Source organism: Arachis stenosperma, chromosome 5 (genome assembly GCF_014773155.1).
Source record: "Arachis stenosperma cultivar V10309 chromosome 5, arast.V10309.gnm1.PFL2, whole genome shotgun sequence".
NCBI lineage: Eukaryota > Viridiplantae > Streptophyta > Magnoliopsida > Fabales > Fabaceae > Arachis > Arachis stenosperma.
Genome location: NC_080381.1, coordinates 6,956,509 through 6,972,404, shown reverse-complemented (window position 1 = coordinate 6,972,404; position 15,896 = coordinate 6,956,509). Strand labels below are relative to the sequence as shown.

Here is a 15,896-nt window from a genome sequence, read left to right as displayed (position 1 = left end):
ATAAAAGATTTATCTCTCAATATTATGATCACTATCGCAATGATAAATCTCTAAATTTAATCAAGAACCTTGTTATATTAATATTTTAATATAATAACAATAACAAATTATTTGACACATAATTGATTAGATTGTGGTTATACTACTTATTCCCAACAGAACATACATTAATTAAATAAAGGGCTGAACTACCTTGTCTTTATTCAAATAATTCAAATCCTGCTCTTCCCTACTGGCCACAAATATTATTTAAAATTTAAAATTTTTATTTTATTTTTTTCCTAAAGTTATAAGTGGAATTCAAACTCACAATATTTATACGAGTATAAAAAAATTATACTATTTGAGCTATTGTTCATGAGTAAATTTATCTTTTTTACTTCGATTTTGATATATTGGACTTTTTAATAATTTCTTCCACTGCTAAAGGGGCATTATTCATTTTTCAAATGATGTTATAGTTAGGGACGGATCCAGAAATATTATCATGGGGTCAATAACACATATAATATTAAAAATTATATAAAAAAATTATATAATATAAGATATACTACAAAAATATACCCATAAAAAATATATTTTAAAGTAAAAAATATATATTTGTACTATCGTATCATAAAATTCATCGATAATTTGTGTCAAATTTTTTAGCAATTTTTTTAAATGTAATTAAAAGACAATTAGCAAAAAATTCCTCTTTCATTTTGTTTCTGAGTTATTTTTCACAATATTCATAATTAAAAAAGATCTCTTAGTTATAACAGTTGAAACATAGAGAATTAATACCAAATGAATAAAAAAAGATGGTTAAAAAATTCACTTTATAAAATTTGAATATTTTTATTTAATTAAAAAATATTAGTAATAATATTTTTTCATATTTTTTAATATTATTACTTTTTAGATATTATAAATCATTAATATTTAAATTGGATTGAACTTTTATTTATATTAGACTAAATACTAAATAATTTTTATTAAATTATACATAATAATTATTGCTATCAATTTTTTTAAAAAAAGCTGGGGGGAGGGGGAGGGGGAGGTCTCCACTCGCCCCCTTATATCCGTCCCTGGTTATTGCGAAGCAATGGAGGAAATGGTTAAATTAGTCTATAAAAGATCATTCATTTTTTAAATTAATCTCTGAATTTTTTTTAATAAGAATCGTTCTTTAAAAATTTTAAATTAATTATGTTAGTCCTTCCGCTACTTTCTTTGTTAATTGTGTCAAAATTTGCTAATATGACACGTTAAGTGATACCACAATACATTCATAGAAGTCTCATTTGATTATTAACATAATAAATTTATAAAATTAAATCACATCAAAATCTAATTGAGAAAAAAAACTTGAGGTATTAGAATTCCTCAATTTGGAGTTGATTTGATCTAATTTCATAAGAAAATTATGTTAATAATCAATTAAGACTTCTAAGTGTGTGTTGTGATGTTACTTAACGTGCCACATCAACAAATTTTAACAACGTTAGCAGGCACAGGATTCGGTGGTCCAGGAACCTTTGGACCACTTAGTGGTCCAAGTAGAAAACATGTTTTTAGAGTTTTTTATCAATTGCTACGTAGTTCTTGAACTAATTTTAATTACAAATCAACCCCATATATTTTATTTAATTATAAAAATAGTTTTTTATTTTATAAATTATTATTTTATCAATTATCTATTATATTTATTAACAATCAAATACAAAAATAACAACCAATTATATCCTCCATTCATCCTAATAATTCCAATTGATTAAAAAATTAACTTTGATCTCGTTACGTTCGTCCATGGCTTCCAAATCGTGTTTCCTTGAAATTCAATCGATTGGTTTACACTATATCACAAAACAATCGATTGAAAGTTGTAAGGTAGAATGGTAAAAAGCTTATATCAATCGATTGTTTATACTTTCCAATCGAATGAATGCCTCAAAACAATCGATTGTTGTTGTTACTCAATCGATTGAATTCACGAAAACAACATGGATTTGTCAAATACAATCGATTGGAAAGTGATGACATTGAAGTTTTAGCCAAATTCAATCGATTGGTAATGTAATCCAATCGATTGGAAGGTGATGAAGTTGAATGTTTTGCCAATTTCAATCGATTGGTAATGGTACATAAAATTTATAAAACGTCAATGATATTTTCTTTTAAATTAATTTATAAAATTTTTTAGATTTGTGTCTTATGAAAAGTAAAAAAAAAAAAATTATAGTAGAGTAAAACTTAGCTGAAACCAAATAACATAGTGTAACACACATCTTTGATCAATATTAAAAAAAAAATTAGCCTAATTATATACATAAAATCCTAAAAAATTACAGTTCTATCTTTTTTAATTAAGTTAGCTTTAAAATACCAATAATGTTTTTTCATGTGCTGCTTTTAATCTAAAATCCTAGAAAAAAATTGATTTAAAATATTATAATGTTATTATATTGGCACAACACTTTATTTTTGTATGATAAATATAAATACATTTTTATATAAAGTATTTAAAGTATATAAAAATGTACTCCTATTATAAAAAAATATTTAAAAAGTCATTAAATTTTTATATGTTATTAAAATTTAATTTAATCAATTGGAATTATTAGGATGAATGGAGGATATAATTGGTTGTTATTTTTGTATTTGATTGTTAATAAATATAATAGATAATTGATAAAATAATAATTTATAAAATAAAAAACTATTTTTATAATTAAATAAAATATATGGAGTTGATTTGTAATTAAAATTAGTTCAAGGACTACGTAGCAATTAATAAAAAAACTCTAAAAACATGTTTTTTACTTGGACTACTAAGTGGTCCAAAGGTTCCTGGACCACCGAATCCTGTGCCCCGTTAGCAATAAAAATAACAGAAGGAGTAGCATGACTAATTTAAAATCTTTAAAAGATAAATTTAATTAATTTTTTTCAAAAATTAATTTAAAAAATAAATAATTTTTTAAAAACTAATTTAACCATTTATTTAATACCAATGTATTTTAGGTCATTTTTCAATTTTTTTAGAAATCTCTAATAAGAATTCCTTCTTATAGAAAAAAATATTAGGACTGTCAAACGGGCTAGCCCAACCTATTTAGGCTTGGTCCGTTAAGTCAGTGGGTTAAATGGGTTGGACCGTTTAAGCCTGTTTTATTCGCGGGCCACAATTTTTTAACTCGGACCGTTTATAATCAGCCAAATGGGCTAAACGGACCGACCCGTTTATCCTTTTATTTTATTTTTTGAAAAATATTTTGACAAAAAATATCACTTTTAGGTTAAAAATCTTAAAAAAAAAATTTATTGGATGGGTCAAATTTTTGGGTAGGATCAGAAAAAATATCGGCTAAAAGTATTACTTTGTTTTAAAAAAATGTAACAAAAAAATAAACGGGCAACCCGTTTAACCCGCGAGTTAGCCCGTTTAACCAGTCATTTTTATGGGTTAATCGGGCTCAACCCGTTTAGTCCAAAATTTAAATAGACTTAATTTTAGAAGTAAAGTCCATCCATTTAAATGGATAAACCGGTTAGTCCAATGAATTTGATCCATCTTAACGATTCTAAAAAATGGGGTCTATACTCTATACTTACTAGCTAGCCACCATGGAGGCAAAGGACAAGTGTACGAGAAAGCTTGGGGAAAAAATGTTTGAAAGCCACCAATTTATTTTGTAATTGAGTTTTCATATGATGTATATATGATACGCATATATACTAGAAATTTGGCGAGTTAAATCCTAAATGGTTGTTGAAATTTATGATTTGTATTGATTTAGTTTCTGACTTATCAATTGCACTTTATATTTTCCATGCTTTCACATGTGCCTTCCAAAACAGAATTATAGCTATGAGATTTTGCTTCAAAATAGGTGTTCTTTTCGTCACTGGCTTCTCTGAGTGTTCCTTCTACCAGAATATCTGAATGATGGTTGCCAAGTATTTCATCTAACCACATCACAGAAGCATCACGTGAGCGCTCTGATAAGGACTCAAAGTTTGAGTCACTTTCCTCCTTTGTGAAGATAAAAGAATCAATGTTTTTTCCATGGCCGAATGAAAAAAACTGCTCCTCCTCCTTCCACTGTATATCATCCTGGGAACTAGAACCATCCAATTCAACATTATCAGTAGCTTGGAAATGACAACCATCAACTTCAATGTTATGCATGTGTTCACCATCATAGCTAACTTCACTGGTATAGCTTCCCATATATATTTCTTCACCAAACCAGATAGTTGAGTGGTTTTCATCTGCGTCTTCAGCATTTGTTTCTTGGGGAGAGCTCCTTTTGTTATCTGCTTCAATTACAGCAGCAGTAAACCAGTCTTTGAAATCATCTTCAGGATTGATGTCACACTTGGGAAGATCATGATTTATAGTTTGAATAACACACTTGATGCCATCTTCTTCAGTCAGAGACTTCATGTCATCTCAATCTTCAAGGTCTTTCGCAGAGTAAATGTTTTCTCTGTCACCAGCTCCTTCCTTTATTTTAACATATATTTTAGTAAAGAAATCCATTGCGCTTTTGTGTGCCAAGGGAGTCATTATTGGGTTACGTTTATCAGCTTCATTATGTGCATGTTTCCATCCAGGATATTCTGCTCAATATCACTAATGTCTGTCTGACACTGCATCTTCAATCTTTGAGGGCTCAGACTTTCCAGCTTCATATTCTTCTGGGTTTTCAAAATACGCCTCTTTGCTGGCACAAAGCTCTTCAATGAAGACAAAGGAGTGTGATAATGACCATTGAGAGAGCAATACTTGTAGGGGCAAACTTCTGTGACTGGAGTTCCCTCATATTCATTATTTGTCCCATGATTCAGCATGAGGTATGTAGGAAACTTAGAGTCTTTCAAAGTTGAAGAACAAGTAGCTCTCACTGGTAGATTCATATTTGCATGCAAAATCACTGCAGTGGATTTGAAAGTAGTAGTCTTTGTCAATGATCTTGCCAAATTCAAATTAGATGATCGAGTCAAAGGCTTTTCTTGTTTTTTACAAGAAATAGAGCTAGCTCTTGAACATTTTTGTGGAAAATTCTTTTCAGTTGGAGTATTTCGAAGACTCACCGGAAAACTCTCCTTTCTTGCAACAGAACCGCTTGTGGGCTTCATGTAATTGGGAGAGCCATCTATTCTCACCAAAGGCTTATTATGCTTTTGCAGTGATGATGATGCTGCAGTTGGAGCATGAAGAGGCCGTTGTGCATTCCTTGGTTGATATAAGCTCCTCCTTGGAGTTGGAGCCTCAAAATCCAAAAGTTTAATTGACCTTGAGTTTTTGCTTTTCTTATTGATGTCACTCTTTCTGCTCTTACCATCTTGGTGTTGAGGAGAAGAGAAGCTCTTCTCAGATATGACATGATCAGCTTGAATACAAGCTTACCGAGAACCCTTCTTTGAACCATATTCAAACTCAAACTAGGATTTTGGAATAAAAACCAGTTTTCCTTTCTTTTACTTTGTGGATTTCAAGCACAAGAAGAAAATAAACCTTCTTGTGCTTTTTGTTTTCCCTCTGAGGAATTTCACATTGAAAAGGAAAAAGAGGAAGAGAGATTCTGTTCTCTTTGTTTATTTGCTTTATTTGCAGTGAGCTTTGTTGTTTGTTTTACTTAGTTGTTGTTTGATGGATAATGAAATTTGAATAAGGCTGACATAACTGTTTCATGCTGACTCTTACAAAGGGACTGTTTATGGACCCTTATTGCATGATCATCATTTTTCTGATTGGGAATTATTAGTATTTGTAACATGGGAAGTTTTCATTGGCTACTGGCTTGTTTCTTATATTTAAAGCATCACATTTTTGCTGATAATTCATATATGATACCCAACTCATCTGTCCATAAAATGACTAAATCACCCCTCAAATTGAAGCCTCTTCTAGGTTATCTGACAACCCCTTATTATTGATGGCAATAAATTTGTTTTAGGGCAATCCCTTTTATTCACGAAGTAGCCTCAACTATATTAAAATTAGCTACCAAAAATTGTGATTTATTTTATGTAAAAAAAATGCCATGTGTTAATTCTGGTTAAATTTGTTAGATCTTGTTTATTAACATGATTGGAAGATGTAAACTTGTAATAGTAGCAGCTAGAGATTTGATTTAGTGGTCAAAATGTGTTAGAAGTCATTTACTGATTTTAAACTATTTAAAATGTGAATATTATAATTGATAGAATCTATAAATTTTGATGAGGGGTAATAAAATTAGCTAGAAGGGTGGTAGAGTGTTAGATTATACGAACAAAAATAGATATTGGATAAGGGATTCTGAGGATTTAATAGAAGTATGGTTAAAGTAAAAAGACAAAAAAATTCGTTTTAGATAATTTTTTTTGCAAAATTTTGGGAGTGTAAGTATTTTTTTTTATGTCATACAGCCCCACCGCTGCATCTCGTGTATGAGGAGGTATCACGGTATGCCGTTAGACGATAGATCATGCCGTATGTCCAAATGGCTGGGCTGGCCCGTCTCGCGAGACTCAATGATCACTGGTTCAAGTTGGATGAGACGTTAGTCAGTGCATTTGTGGAGAGATGGTGTTCGGAGACTCATACCTTTTATCTGCCATTCGGTGAGTGCACGGTTACGTTACAGGATGTGGCCTACCAACTAGGGCTCCCGATCGATGGTCACTATGTCAGTGGATATTTGACGGACTTCGAGACGTACGTTGAAGGAGGACGGCCGGCGTAGGTGGTCGGCGAAATTGTGAACTATACTTTTTCACAACTCTCATAATCCCTGGTAATGGCTCCAAAAACTTGGTGCGCTCAATACCATGGCATTACACAACTTCGCACAACTAACCAGCAAGTGCACTGGGTCGTCCAAGTAATAAACCTTACGTGAGTAAGGGTCGATCCCACGGAGATTGTTAGTATTGAAGCAAGCTATGGTCATCTTGTAAATCTTAGTCAGGCAAACTCAAATGTATATGATGATGATGAACGAAAATAACATAAAAGATAAAGATAGTGATACTTATGTATATCATTGGTGTAAGAGCTTCAGACAAGTGTATGAAGATGCCTTCCCTTCCGTCTCTCTGCTTTCCTACAGCCTTCATCCAATCCTTCTTACTCCTTTCCATGGCAAGCTCGTGTAGGGTCTCACTGTTGTCAGCAGCTACCTCCCGTCCGCGCAGTGAAAGCTAATGCAAAGCACTCTGTCACAGTGCCGCCAATCACCGGTTTGGTTCCCTCCCCTACCGGAATAACTCTTTTGCATTGTCACCAACGCCCAGTAGGTTACAGGTTTGAAGCACGTCACAGTCATTCAATCATTGAATCCTACTCAGAATACCACAGACAAGGTTTAGACCTTCCGGATTCTCTTGAATGCCGCCATCAGGTCTTGCCTATACCACGAAGACTCTGATCTCACGGAATGGCTGGCTCGTTTGTCAGGCGAGCACTCGGTTGTCAGGCGATCAACCATGCATCGTGCAATCAGGAATCCAAGAGATATTCACTAAAGCCTCGAATGCTTGTAGAACAAGAATGGTTGTCAGTCACCTTGTTCATAGGTTGAAGAACGAGTGATATCTTAGATAAAGAACAAGCGGAGTTGAATAGAAGAACAATAGTAATTGCATTAATACTCGAGGTACAGCAGAGCTTCACACCCTTAATCTATGGTGTGTAGAAACTCCACCGTTGAAAATACATAAGCATAAGGTCCAGGCATGGCCGAATGGCCAGCCTCCCAAAGATCTAAGATAGCATAAAAGTGAAGATAGCTACCAAAGTCTGTCTAAAAAGCTCCTTAATACAATAGTAAAAGGTCCTACTTATAGAAAACTAGTACATAGATGAGTAAATGACATAAAAATCCACTTCCGGGCCCACTTGGTGTGTGCTTGGGCTGAGCAATCAAGGAAATTCGTGTAGAGACCTTTTCTGGAGTTAAACGCCAGCTCCCATGCCAGTTTGGGCGTTTAACTCCAACTTTTATTCCTGTTCCGGCGTTTAACGCTGGAATTCCTGAGGCCGGATTGCTTCGCGGGTTTGGGCCATCAAATCTTGGACAAAGTATGGACTATTATATATTGCTGGAAAGCCCTGGATGTCTACTTTCCAACGCCGTTGAGAGCGCGCCAATTGGGCTTCTGTAGCTCCAGAAAATCCACTTCGAGTGCAGGGAGGTCAGAATCCAACAGCATCTGCAGTCCTTTTTGGTCTCTGAATCAGATTTTTGCTCAGGTCCCTCAATTTCAGCCAGAAAATACCTGAAATCACAGAAAAACACACAAACTCATAGTAAAGTCCAGAAAAGTGAATTTTAAATGAAAACTAATAAAAATGTACTAAAATCTAACTAAAAGATATCAAAAACACACTAAAAACAATGCCAAAAAGTATACAAATTATTCGCTCATCACAACACCAAACTTAAATTGTTGCTTGTCCTCAAGCAACTGAAAATCAAATAAGATCAAAAGAAGAGAATATGCAATGAATTCCAAAAACATCTGTGAAGATCAGTATTAATTAGATGAGCGGGGCTTTTAACCTTCTGTCTCTGAACAGTTTTGGCATCTCAATCTATCCCTTGAAATTCAGAATGGTTGGCTTCTTTAGGAACTCAGAGTCCAGATAGTGTTAATGATTCTCCTAGTAAAGTATGATGATTCTTGAACATAGCTATTTATTGAGTCTTGGCTGTGGCCCAAAGCACTCTGTCTTCCAGTATTACCACCGGATACATACATGCCACAGACACATAATTGGGTGAACCTTTTCAGATTGTGACTCAGCTTTGCTAAAGTCCCCAATTAGAGGTGTCCAGGGTTCTTAAGCACACTCTTATTTGCCTTGGATCACAACTTTATTTCTTTTCTTTTTCTTTTTTTTCTTTCTTTTTTTTTCGATTTTTTTTTTCGGTTTTTTTTTTCTCTTTTTTTTTTTTTTTTTTTTTTGAATAGCTTTTTCTTGCTTCAAGAATCATTTTATTGATTTTTCAGATCCTCAGTAACATGTCTCCTTTTTCATCATTCTTTCAAGAGCCAACATTCATGAACCACAAATTCAAGATACATATGCACTGTTTACACATACATTCAGAGAACAAAAATATTGCCACCACATCAAAATAATTAAACTATTATAAAATTCAAAATTCATGCAATTCTTCCTTTTTCAATTAAGCACATTTTTATTCAAGAAAGGTGATGGATTCATAGGACATTCATAACTTTAAGGCATAGACACTAAGACACTAATGATCATAAGACACAAACATGGATAACATAAAGCATAAAATTCGAAAAACAAAGGAATAAAGAACAAGGAAATCAAGGAATGGGTCCACCTTAGTGATGGCGGCTCTTCCTTGCTTTTGAAGGTCCTATGGAGTGCTTGAGCTCCTCAATGTCTCTTCCTTGTCTTTGTTGCTCCTCCCTCATGATTCTTTGATCTTCTCTAATTTCATGGAGGAGAATGGAGTGTTCTTGATGCTCCACCCTTAGTTGTCCCATGTTGGAACTTAATTCTCCTAAGGAGGTGTTTAGTTGCTCCCAATAGTTTTGTGGAGGAAAGTTCATCCCTTGAGGAATCTCAGGGATTTCTTGATGAGAGGGGTCTCTTGTGTATTCCATCCTTTTCTTGGTGATGGGCTTGTCCTCATCAATGGGGATATCTCCTTCTATGTCAACTCCAACTGAATAACAGAGGTGACAAATGAGGTGAGGAAAGGCTAATCTTGCCACAGTGGAGGTCTTGTCTGCCACTTTATAGAGTTCTTGAGCTATAACCTCATGAACCTCTATTTCCTCTCCAATCATGATACTATGGATCATGATGGCCCGGTCTATGGTAACTTCGGACCGGTTGCTAGTGGGAATGATTGAGCGTTGTATGAACTCTAACCATCCTCTAGCCACGGGCTTGAGGTCATGCCTTCTCAATTGGACCGGCTTTCCTCTTGAATCTTGCTTCCATTGTGCGCCCTCTTCACATATGACTGTGAGGACTTGGTCCAACCTTTGATCAAAGTTGACCCTTCTAGTGAAAGGATGCTCATCTCCTTGCATCATAGGCAAGTTGAACGCCACCCTCACACTCTCCGGACTAAAATCCAAGTATTTCCCCCGAACCATAGTAAGATAATTCTTTGGATTCGGGTTCACACTTTGGTCATGGTTCTTTGTGATCCATGCATTGGCATAGAACTCTTGAACCATCAAGATTCCAACTTGTTGAATGGGGTTGGTGAGAACTTCCCAACCTCTTCTTTGGATCTCATGGCGGATCTCCGGATATTCACCCTTTTTGAGTAAAAAGGGGACTTCGGGGATCACCTTCTTCAAGGCCACAACTTCATAGAAGTGGTCTTGATGCACCTTTGAGAGGAATCTATCCATCTCCCATGACTCGGAGGTGGAAGCTTTTGCTTTCCCTTTCCTCTTTTTAGAGGTTTCTCCGGCCTTTGGTGCCATAATGGTTATGGAAAAACGAAAAAGCAACGCTTTTACCACACCAAACTTAAAATGTTTGCTCGTCCTCGAGCAAAAGAAGAAAGAAAGGAGTAGAAGAAGAAGAAATGAGGAAGAGGGGGAGGGTAGTGTGTTCGGCCAAAGGGGGAAGAAGTGGTCTTTAGGTTGTGTGAAAATGAAGGGTTGAAGAAGGGTATTTATAGGAGAGAGGGGGGTAAAGGTTCGGCCATTTGAGGGTGGGTTTGGGAGGTGAAGTGGTTTGAATTTGAAGGGTGAGGTTGGTGGGGTTTTATGAAGGATGGATGTGAGTGGTGAAGAGAAAGATGGGATTTGATAGGTGAGGGGTTTTTTTGGGGAAGAGGTATTGAGGTGATTGGTGAATGGGGGAAGAAGAGAGAGAGTGATGGTAGGGTCCTGTGGGGTCCACAGATCCTGTAGTGTCAAGGAAAAGTCATCCCTGCACCAAAAGTTGCTCAAAATCACGTTTTGAGGCATTTCTGGCGTTAAACGCCGGGCTGGTGCCCATTCCTGGCGTTTAACGCCAGGTTCTTGCCCTTTACTGGCGTTTAACGCCAGTCTGGTGCCCTTTTCTGGCGTTAAACGCCCAGAAAGGTGCCAGACTGGGCGTTAAACGCCCAACTGCTAGGCTGACTGGCGTTTGAACGCCAGCAGCATCTTCCTCCAGGGTGTGCTGTTTTTCTTCCTGTTTTTCATTTTGTTTTTGCTTTTTTCATTGTTTTTGTGACTTCTTATGATCATCAACCTACAAAAAAGATAAAATAACAAAAGAAAATAATTAATTATAAAACATTGGGTTGCCTCCCAACAAGCGCTTCTTTAGTGTCATTAGCTTGACAGAGGACTCCCATGGAGCCTCAGAAACACTCAGAACCTTGTTGAAACCTCCCAACACCAAACTTAGAGTTTGAATGTGGGGTTTCAACACCAAACTTAGAGTTTGGTTGTGGCCTCCCAACACCAAACTTAGAGTTTGACTGTGGGGGCTCTGTTTGGCTCTGTTTTGAGAGAAGCTCTTCATGCTTCCTCTCCATGATGATAGAGGGATATCCTTGGGCCTTAAACACCAAGGATTCTTCATTCACTTGAATGATCAACTCTCCTCTATCAACATCAATCACAGCCTTTGCTGTGGCTAGGAAGGGTCTGCCAAGGATGATGGATTCATCCATGCACTTCCCAGTCTCTAGGACTATGAAATCAGTAGGAATGTAATGGTTTTCAACCTTAACCAGAACATCCTCTACAAGTCCATGGGCTTGTTTTCTTGAGTTGTCTGCCATCTCTAGTGAGATCTTTGCAGCTTGCACCTCAAAGATCCCTAATTTCTCCATTACAGAGAGGGGCATGAGGTTTACACTTGACCCTAAGTCAGTCACACAAGGCCTTCTTGAAGGTCATGGTGCCTATGGTACAAGGTATAGAAAACTTCCCAGGATCCTGCCTCTTTTGAGGCAGTTTCTGCCTAGACAGGTCATCCAGTTCTTTGGTGAGCAAGGGAGGTTCATCTTCCCAAGTCTCATTTCCAAATAACTTGTCATTTAGCTTCATGATTGCTCCAAGGTATTTAGCAACTTGCTCTTCAGTGACATACTCATCCTCTTCAGAGGAAGAATACTCATCAGAGCTCATGAAAGGCAGTAGTAAGTCTAAGGGAATCTCTATGGTCTCAGTCTGAGCCTCAGATTCCCAAGGTTCCTCATTGGGGAACTCATTAGAGGCCAGTGGACGTCCAGTGAGGCCTTCCTCAGTGGCGTTCACTGCCTCTTCTTCCTCCCAGAATTCGGCCATGTTTATGGCTTTGCACTCTCCTTTTGGATTTTCTTCAGTGTTACTTGGGAGAGTGCTTGGAGGAAGTTCAGTAATTTTCTTGCTCAGCTGACCCACTTGTCCTTCCAAATTCCTAATGGAAGATCTAGTTTCAGTCATGAAACTTTGAGTGGTTTTGATCAGATCAGAGACCATGGTTGCTAAGTCAGAATTATTCTGCTTAGAGCTCTCTGTCTGTTGCTGAGAAGATGATGGAAAAGGCTTGCCATTGTTAAACCTGTTTCTTCCACCATTGTTATTGAAACCTTGTTGAGGTCTCTCGTGATTCTTCCATGAAAGATTTGGGTGATTTCTCCATGAAGAATTATAGGTGTTACCATAGGGTTCTCCTAGGTAATTTACCTCTTCCATGGAAGGGTTCTCAGGATCATAAGCTTCTTCCTCAGATGAAGCTTCCTTAGTACTGTTTGGTGCATTTTGCATTCCAGACAGACTTTGAGAAATCAAATTGACTTGTTGAGTCAATATTTTATTCTGAGCCAGAATGGCATTCAGAGCATCAATCTCAAGAACTCCTTTCTTCTGGCTAGTCCCATTGTTCACAGGATTTCTTTCAGAAGTGTACATGAATTGGTTATTTGCAACCATTTCAATCAGTTCTTGAGCTTCTGCAGGCGTCTTCTTTAGATGAAGAGATCCTCCTGCAGAGCTATCCAAGGACATCTTAGATAGTTCAGAGAGACCATCATAGAAAATACCTATGATGCTCCATTCAGAAAGCATGTCAGATGGACATCTTCTGATTAATTGTTTGTATCTTTCCCAAGCTTCATAGAGGGATTCTCCATCCTTCTGTCTGAAGGTTTGGACTTCCACTCTAAGCTTACTCCATCTTTGTGGTGGAAAGAACTTTGCCAAGAAGGCATTGACTAGCTTTTCCCAAGAGTCCAGGCTTTCTTTAGGTTGAGAATCCAACCATATTCTAGCTCTGTCTCTTACAGCAAAAGGGAATAGCATCAGTCTATAGACTTCAGGGTCAACCCCATTAGTCTTGACTGTGTCACAGATTTGCAAGAATTCAGCTAAAAACTGATGAGGATCTTCCATTGGAAGTCCATGGAACTTGCAATTCTGTTGCATTAGAGAAACTAATTGAGGCTTAAGCTCAAAGTTGTTTGCTCCAATGGCAGGGATAGAGATGCTTCTCCCATAAAAATCAGGAGTAGGTGCAGTAAAGTCACCCAGCACCTTCCTTGCATTGTTTGCATTGTTGTTGTTTTCTGCTGCCATGTTTTCTTCCTTGAAGAATTCGGTCAGGTCCTCTAAAGAGAGTTGTGCTTTGGCTTCTCTTAGCTTTCTCTTCAAAGTCCTTTCAGGTTCAGGATCAGCTTCAACAAGAATGCCTTTGTCCTTGCTCCTGCTCATATGAAAGAGAAGGGAACAAGAAAATGTGGAATCCTCTATGTCACAGTATAGAGATTCCTTTAAGTGTCAGAGGAAAAGAGAAATAGAAAGAAGAAGGAGAAGATGAATTCGAACTTTAATTAGATAAGGTTCGAATTGTGCATTTAGAAGGAGTGGTACTCCATAAATAGAAGGATGTGAGAAGGAGGGAAGTTTATTTTCGAAAATCAAGTGAAAAATTTTGAAATTATTTTGAAAAACATTAATTAATTTTCGAAAATAAAAGTGGAAAAGAAATTAAGTGATTTTTGAAAAAGAATTTGAAATTAGAAATTAAGAAGATTTGATTGAAAGTTATTTTGAAAAAGATGTGGTTAAGAAGATATGTCAAAAAAATGTGATTGAGAAGATATGATTTGAAAACTATTTGAAAAGATATGATTTTAAAAACAATTTGAAAAGATATGATTTTAAAAATGAATGACTTGCCTAACAAGAAAAGATATGATTTGAAACATTCAAACCTTTCTCAACAGAAAAGGTAACAATCTTGTGATGTTCAATCAAATCATTAATTGTTAGTAAGTATCTTTTAAAAAGGAAAGAAATTGATTTTGAAAACATTTGATTGAAAAGATTTGATTTGAAAAAGATTTGATTTTGAAAAATTTGAAAAAAAATTGATTTGAAAACAAAATCTTCCCCCTAGCACCATCCTGGCGTTAAACGCCCAGAATGGTATACATTCTGGCGTTTAACGCCCAAAATGCTACCTTTTTGGGCGTTAAACGCCCAACCAGGTGCCCTGGCTGGCGTTTAAACGCCAGTCTGCCTTCTTCACTGGGCATTTTTGAATGCTCAGCTTTTTCTGTATAATTCCTCTGCAGTATGTTCTGAATCTTCAATTCTTTGTATCATTGACTTGAAAAGACACAAATTAAAAATATTTTTGGATTTTTAATAATCAAAATGCAACAAGAATCAAATAACAATGCATGCAAGACACCAAACTTAGCAGTTTGTGTACTACTGACACTAACAATATGAGAATGCATATGAGACACAAAAAAAAAAATACTTCAAGTCAATAGAATTCAAAGATTAGAACACAAAATATATGCATGGATTCGAAAAATATAACAAAGACATGCATTTGACACCAAACTTAAGATGAGACTCTAGACTCAAACAAGAAATATTTTTGGATTTTTATGGTTTTGTAATTTTTTTTGTGATTTTCGAAAATTTAAGTGAAAACATCAAAATTCTTAATGAGAATTCTAGGAATCAGTGCAATGCTAGTCTAAGACTCCGGTCCAGGAATTAGACATGGCTTCACAGCCAGCCAAGCTTTCAAAGAAAGCTTCGGTCCAAAACACTAGACATGACCAAAGGTCAGCCAAATCTTAGCAGATCACTGCTCCAACAGCAAGATTGATACGAAATCAACAAGCTCTTGTGGTGATAAGTTGAAACCTCGGTCCAATCAGATTAGACATGGCTTCTCAGCCAGCCAGATTTCAACAAATCATCATGAAACTCTAGAATTCACCTTTAAGAATTTCGAAAAAAAAAATACCTAATCTAAGCAACAAGATGAACCGTCAGTTGTCCAGCCTAAACAATCCCGGGCAATAACACCAAAAATTTGATGTTGTTGCCGGATCTTGGCTCTGATGTTACCAAAAGCTTGCTCAAAACATGAACAATCCCCGGCAACGGCGCCAAAAACTTGGTCGGCGAAATTGTGAACTATACTTTTTCACAACTCTCATAATCCCTGGTAATGGCTCCAAAAACTTGGTGCGCTCAATACCATGGCATTACACAACTTCGCACAACTAACCAGCAAGTGCACTGGGTCGTCCAAGTAATAAACCTTACGTGAGTAAGGGTCGATCCCACGGAGATTGTTAGTATTGAAGCAAGCTATGGTCATCTTGTAAATCTTAGTCAGGCAAACTCAAATGTATATGATGATGATGAACGAAAATAACATAAAAGATAAAGATAGTGATACTTATGTATATCATTGGTGTAAGAGCTTCAGACAAGTGTATGAAGATGCCTTCCCTTCCGTCTCTCTGCTTTCCTACAGCCTTCATCCAATCCTTCTTACTCCTTTCCATGGCAAGCTCGTGTAGGGTCTCACTGTTGTCAGCAGCTACCTCCCGTCCGCGCAGTGAAAGCTAATGCAAAGCACTCTGTCACAGTGCCGCCAATCACCGGTTTGGTTCCCTCCC

General features: G+C 36.3%; 1 non-coding gene across 1 annotated transcript; it reads left to right on the top strand.

Moving 5' to 3' along the window:
• Positions 1–13,030: 13,030 nt before the first annotated feature.
• LOC130983975 (small nucleolar RNA R71) lies at positions 13,031–13,134 on the top strand. The gene has a single exon (XR_009087939.1). It is a non-coding gene; the product is annotated as a small nucleolar RNA R71 (small nucleolar RNA).
• The last annotated feature ends 2,762 nt before the right edge of the window (positions 13,135–15,896 follow it).